This window comes from Schistocerca americana, chromosome 8, assembly GCF_021461395.2.
Source record: "Schistocerca americana isolate TAMUIC-IGC-003095 chromosome 8, iqSchAmer2.1, whole genome shotgun sequence".
Taxonomy (NCBI): domain Eukaryota; kingdom Metazoa; phylum Arthropoda; class Insecta; order Orthoptera; family Acrididae; genus Schistocerca; species Schistocerca americana.
Genome location: NC_060126.1, coordinates 501,738,767 through 501,745,524, shown reverse-complemented (window position 1 = coordinate 501,745,524; position 6,758 = coordinate 501,738,767).

The window sequence follows — 6,758 nt, the reverse complement described above, 5'->3', positions numbered from 1 at the left end:
AAAAACACACTGGGCTGTAGTGTTCCTGACATAGTAGGAAACGCTATACTTGCAGGATTTCAGTGCTTTGGCTACAGTCTGTGATACCTGACCTACAAATGGTAGTGTACACCATTTCTTGCAGACAGTGGATGTTGTCTGTCTATATTGTTCATTGAATTTTTTCAGGGCGGATGTCCGACGACACCCATTCAGTTGTTTGTTCGATGATCCGTTCGATCAGTCTTTTTATTATAAAGGCAAGCTAACGCTCCGACCGAACACGCTGAGCTATCGTGCCGGCACCAAAAATCTCGTCTTGTTCGTTGCATCTGCTCGGAGCGGATGTCGTAAGACACCCGTTTAAGTTCGTTGTTGATCGATCAACTCAGTTTTTTTTTATTACAGAGGGCAGCTAACCCTCTGACCGAACACGCTGAGCTACCGTGACAGCATCACTCAGCTAAGAGGAGCGGACATTTTTGTCTGTTATCGGCATTGATAATAGCATGATATCGGCCCCAGAATTCCAAGAATTCCCAGAATGTCTTAATTTCGCGTTTTTAGTCGGGTAACAAATGACAAAAGAAACGTTTTTTCCGGGTAATATAATTACAAATTAATGATTTCGGATTTCTCCCTTACTTGTACTGTGAAACCTAGCCTTTTTTCCAAATTTTATCATTCTAGGTCAGGGTAAGTATCTTACAAGTTTCGATGAGTAAGTTTTCGAGTAGCAAAATACGTGACGTAAATGTCCTTTTTTTATTGTATTGACTTGGAAGCTTAAAATTTTTGCACTGCCAAGAGACCATAGACCTTAGTATATGACATCTTTTGAACTAGGTGCACTAAACTGTTTCAGAGAGAAAGAGTCTTAAAAGACGGACAGACCAACAGGGAGACGGATAAGAAATGCCAAAAATATTTTTTCGTGCTATATATTTACAAATTAACAATTTTCGGATTTTTTTCCCCTTTAATTGTGCAGTGAAACCTCGCATCTTGTCAAATTTCATGATTCTAGGTCAACGAGAAGGACATTATAGGTTTTGATGAGTGAATTTTCGTTTATCAAAATAGCCGTATCTTTTGACTGTATTGATTCAGTAGCTTAAAATTTTTATACTGCCACGGAGCTATGACTGCAGCTCGTGGTCTTGCGGTAGCGTTCTCGCTTCGCACGCACGGGGTCCCGGGTTCAATTCCCGGTGGAATCAGGGATTTTCCCTGCCTCGACATGAATGGGTGTTTGTTGTGTTGTCTTCATCATCACCATTCATCCCCGGGAGGGCAATGGCAAACCACCTCCGCTAGGACCTTGCCTAGTCGGCGGTGCGGGTCTCCCGCATCGCCCCCTACGCTCCTCGGACTATGGGAACTCACCATCATCGTCCAGGAACTAGAGGCTTTTTTTCGGGACCGTCAGCGGTGTGGGTCTTCTTGTCCCGACATCCCGACAAGACCCACTTTTGTCCCGATTTTACGAAATACTGTTAGGAGCTTGGCATGGAGAAGAATAAAGTCTCGATAATTGAAATAAGAAATATATTAATCGGCAGTCAAAGATATCTGCATCAAAGGAAGACTGCGAATTTTACTGGAACGGAAACCAAGATGAATTTGAACGAATTGAAGAGTGAGAAATTTAACCAAGAAATAATTAATTTAACTTCGAAAATTGAGGAAGAGTCAATGAATTTCTATACCATACCATTTGATTACTTAGAGAAATGGGCTATTCATGTTAATAAATATCAAGTATTTGATTGGATGACGCTATCTCAAACCCCAGATTGGGTGACGACTGAAAACACTATTATGAACCCGAGTAAAAGGGGTGTAAAGATTTCAGGCGACAATTTTTTTAAGCAATATATCTATCTGAAGAGCTTTTTAGTAACTAAGCGTGACTCCGAAGAATAGAAGTCGAAACACTCCATGGAAGAAAGGTGGGTTTGCTTTCTTAAGGACACCGATAATACTGAATGCAAATGCCAACTGCTAAAATTATGCAGGTATTTGTTTCTTATTCCCGCACATTACGCCACTATGGAAAGACAGTTTTCGCTTATATTGGCCCAGTGGACTGATGAAAGAAATCTACTGCTGCCACAGACTGTATAATCAATCTTATAGTGCCAGTTTAACTACAAGCTAACTTGCGTGGAGTCTCACAAATACGTAAAAGGGAAAAAAGACTTGCTGTAAAAGGTGAAGTCTACCGAAAAATTTGGTGTACCCACTACTTCTGCTGCAACAAGCTCCATGTAATTGTGTACTAAATAAAAAGTAATCATATTAAAAAAAAATTTTACTTCATTTCTACACTCGTATCTCAGAGTGTTCCGACGAGGTCCCAGTTAGATACGGCAACCCGACCTGTGACACAAATTTGAACGTGGTACGTATACTCGTTCCTGAGAAAGAAGGGTTCTTAACACTCGGACAGACAATAAAGCGATCCTCTAAGGGTTCCGTTTTTATCGACTGGGTCACGCCACCCTAAAAAAACAAAATCTGCTGACGTTAGCATTACAGAAAGGAACCTTACGGGCGGCAAGAGTGATAGGGGAGTCAGAAATAACAGGAATATACAGGGTGTTAGAAAAAGGTACGGCCAAATTTTCAGGAAACATTCCTCACACACAAATAAAGAAAATATGTTATGTGGACAGGTGTCCGGAAACGCTTAATTTCCATGTTAGAGCTCATTTTAGTTTCGTCAGTATGTACTATACTTCCTCGATTCACCGCCAGTTGGCCCAATTGAAGGAAGGTAATGTTGACTTCGGTGCTTGTGTTGACATGCGACTCATTGCTCTACAGTACTAGCATCAAGAACATCAGTACGTAACATCAACAGGTTAGTGTTCATCACGAACGTGGTTTTGCAGTCAGTGCAATGTTTACAAATGCGGGGTTGGCAGATGCCCATTTGATGTATGGATTAGCACGGGACAATAGCCGTGGCGCGGTACGTTTGTATCGATACAGATTTCCAGAACGAAGGTGTCCCGACAGGAAGACGTTCGAATCAATTAATCGGCGTCTTATTAGGGAGCACGGAACATTCCAGCCTATGACTCGCGACTGGGGAAAACCTAGAACGACGAGGACACCTGCAATGGACGAGGCAGTTCTTCGTGCAGTTGACGATAACCCTAATGTCAGCGTCAGAGAAGTTGCTGCTGTACAAGGTAACGTTGACCACGTCACTGTATGGAGAGTGCTACGGGAGAACCAGTTGTTTCCGTACCATGTGCAGCGTGTGCAGGCACTATCAGCAGCTGATTGGCCTCCACGGGTACACTTCTGCGAATGGTTCATCCAACAATGTGTCAATCCTCATTTCAGTGCAAATGTTCTCTTTACGGATGAGGCTTCATTCCAACGTGATCAAATTGTAAATTTTCACAATCAGCATGTGTGGGCTGACGAGAAGCCGCACGCAATTGTACAATCACGTCATCAACACAGATTTTCTGTGAACGTTTGGGCAGGCATTGTTGGTGATGTCTTGATTGGGCCCCATGTTCTTCCACCTACGCTCAATGGAGCACGTTATCATGATTTCATACGGGATACTCTACCTGTGCTGCTGGAACATGTGCCTTTACAAGTACGACACAACATGTGGTCCATGCACGATGGAGCTCCTGCACATTTCAGTCGAAGTGTTCGTACGCTTCTCAACAACAGATTCGGTGACCGATGGATTGGTAGAGGCGGACCAATTCCATGGCCTCCACGCTGTCCTGACCTCAACCCTCTTGACTTCCATTTGTGGGAGCAATTGAAAGCTCTTGTCTACGCAACCCCGGTACCAAATGTAGAGACTCTTCGTGCTCGTATTGTGGACGGCTGTCATACAATACGCCATTCTCCAGGGCTGCATCAGCGCATCAGGGATTCCATGCGACGGAGGGTGGATGCATGTATCCTCGCTAACGGAGGACATTTTGAACATTTCCTGTAACAAAGTGTCTGAAGTCACGCTGGTACGTTTTGTTGCTGTGCGTTTCCATTCCATGATTAATGTGATTTAAAGAGAAGTAATAAAATGAGCTCTAACATGGAAAGTAAGCGTTTCCGGACACATGTCCACATAACATATTTTCTTTCTTTGTGTGTGAGGAATGTTTCCTGAAAGTTTGGCCGTACCTTTTTGTAACACCCTGTATATTTTGAAAGGCTTTGAGAAAGCGGAGGGAACTGGAGAAAATGTCAAAACTTATAGAAAACACTAGCGATCCAGGGAAGTAGTTTGTCTGGATGACTTCGATAAAGCAGTTACTCTAAGATAATCTTTGGAGTTTTATGAGCAGATGGAAATCCCAACGTTGAAAAAGCTGCTTATATTTTTAAGAACTGAGATGAATTGTCGGGAGGGGATGAGGGGGGGGGGGGGGGAGGGAGGAGAGAGAGAAAGGAAATCATTTCAGAAAATTTTGAAAGATATCGGATTTCGTATAAAAAAAATGTAAAAATAAGGTAACTAGTCTAACAGAACGTTCCGACGTTGTTGCAAAGAGTGCTGAATACCAGAGAGCAATCAGAGATAATGAAAAGTGCCTAATTAAACCAGTAGTATCCACGAACAAAACGTGACCTGCCAGGTTAGCCGAGAGCGGGAATGCACTGCTTCCTGGATTCGTGTAGGCTCGCTGGCCCCCGGATCGGATCCGCCTGGCCGATTAACGACGAGACCCAGGCGGGACAGCAGCGGTTCTTTTCTACCGTTATCACCCACAACCGGCGCGTGCACCAGTATGTTTGACACATCTTCCGTTCCGGATGACGACAGTCAAGGACTATTACCTCAATCAAAGCTACGTCCTAACAGTGGCCACTGACATGGCACGCACGTCGAAGCGCCTTTACCAGGCACTTCAAGGCCAGCCCACACCACATAAATTAGAGGACAGACGACCGTCGGTCATCTGGCACCAAGCCTGGGCTACTATCAACAACCCAGCCCTTCCCACGGAAGTTTCAGCGCTATGGTATCGTGTCGTAAACAATTTAATACCCACTAATCATCGCCTGGCGGCCATCCGCCTACGGCCCTCGGCTGCTTGCGGCCGATGTGCTGACGGAGACACCAGACAGCATCGTCTCTTATGCCCTCACGTCGCAGAAGTGTGGGACCTTGCACGTGTGCTATTAGCGCTGATCGGTGGGACGACACCAGACAATGTGTCAATCGACTGGTTCCTTACCCCAGATTTTCAGACCCACCCCCGAACACGACGTAACGCAATGGTGTGGCTCTTGGGCCACACCAATTTCACGATCTACGACCTTTCCCTCACCGATGCTGTCTCTTTCATGGACTACCTGTGGAGCCAGCATCGCCTGTCGGAATCTGACCGGAAATATACCACAACTTTTGCAAGATTTCTGAAAGTTGCAATGGTTCATGGTTATCAAAAAGTGTTCCGGGTTGACTAAGGCACCTCGTCCAGGAATTGCCTGAGTTTACCCCTGGATCTTTGTCACTCAGATTTTCAAACTACCCTTGACTTGCCTATACCCAAGATTTGACATTGGCCTTCTGGGCATCACTAGAGTAGAGTGTTCTATGCTACTGATAGTATGGCAATTGGTAACATGAGAATTGTGTGAACCTTGTATGAAAAATTATTGGAAAACTAGAAAACATGTAATCTATCTTAGAGGATTATTACTTCGTTAATTCTATGAGCGATGGGATTATCTCGCCAGTTTAGTTTTAATTTGTGTGTGCTGCCGTCCCTGTTTTTAATTTGCCTCCATTTCTGTCTTTATTTATTTCTTCCTTTTTAGTTTCTAAACTCATCACTTGCTTCACACCTGCAGAGAGAGGTGTATTTCTGAGTAGTGTGTCGTCGCCCCCTGAGGCATAGCAGAGTATGCCTCCGCTTTTATTTTCGGTTTATGGCAATAAGTCTTGCTTCTAACAGCACCCTGCTTTGTGTGCTGCGTCGACACTAGAGGATGGCGGCATTTTTGGAGAGGAAAAGGAAGGGCTATAGGGGAGGAAGGAGGCCCACTTTAAAAAAAAAAAGAAAAAAAAGGCCGGTGTTCTGGCCAGCCTGGATGTGGTTTTTAGGCGATTTTCCACATCCCCCTTGGTGAATACTGGGCTGGTCCCCACGTCCCGACTCAGTTACACGGCTCGCAGACATTTGAAAACGTTCGCAGTATTTCATGGCTTACACTAGATGCAGACACCTGGGGTATACTAATTCTGTCCTGGGGGGTATACGGCCACCCCTTAAAATTAACCATGCCAAATCCGTACTTAACCATGCTGACCCTGCGCACCATGCGGGACAAAGGCATTAGTAAAAGAAGAAGAAGAGTCACGAACAAAAGGTGGGTGCATACGGATTATACCATGCAGAAACAATGCTGGCAGAAATAAAAACCTCTGAGTAGAGGCCAAAGGGCTATTTTTGTCCAGGTTGGAGGTGCAATGGGTTTCATACAGAGAGTGGAATTTATTTATGAACCGTAATCTAAATCCCAAGATTATCACGATGAAATATACGCAGATAATTATCACAAATGGTTAGAAGAGAAACTGAATGCTCACATCCCAGCTGGTGGTAATGTTGTTCGTGTTGATGCACAGCAACTCGCAAAAAGCACATAACTGAATGGGTCATTGAGAAAAAAATCAGTTTTGAATCGAGCTTAATAAGAAGTGAGATTTTACAAATTGTGTGTTATAATACCGCAAAGTCTGTTTTTAAACCAGATGCAGTTTTAAGGTATAGGGAATTTATCGTTCT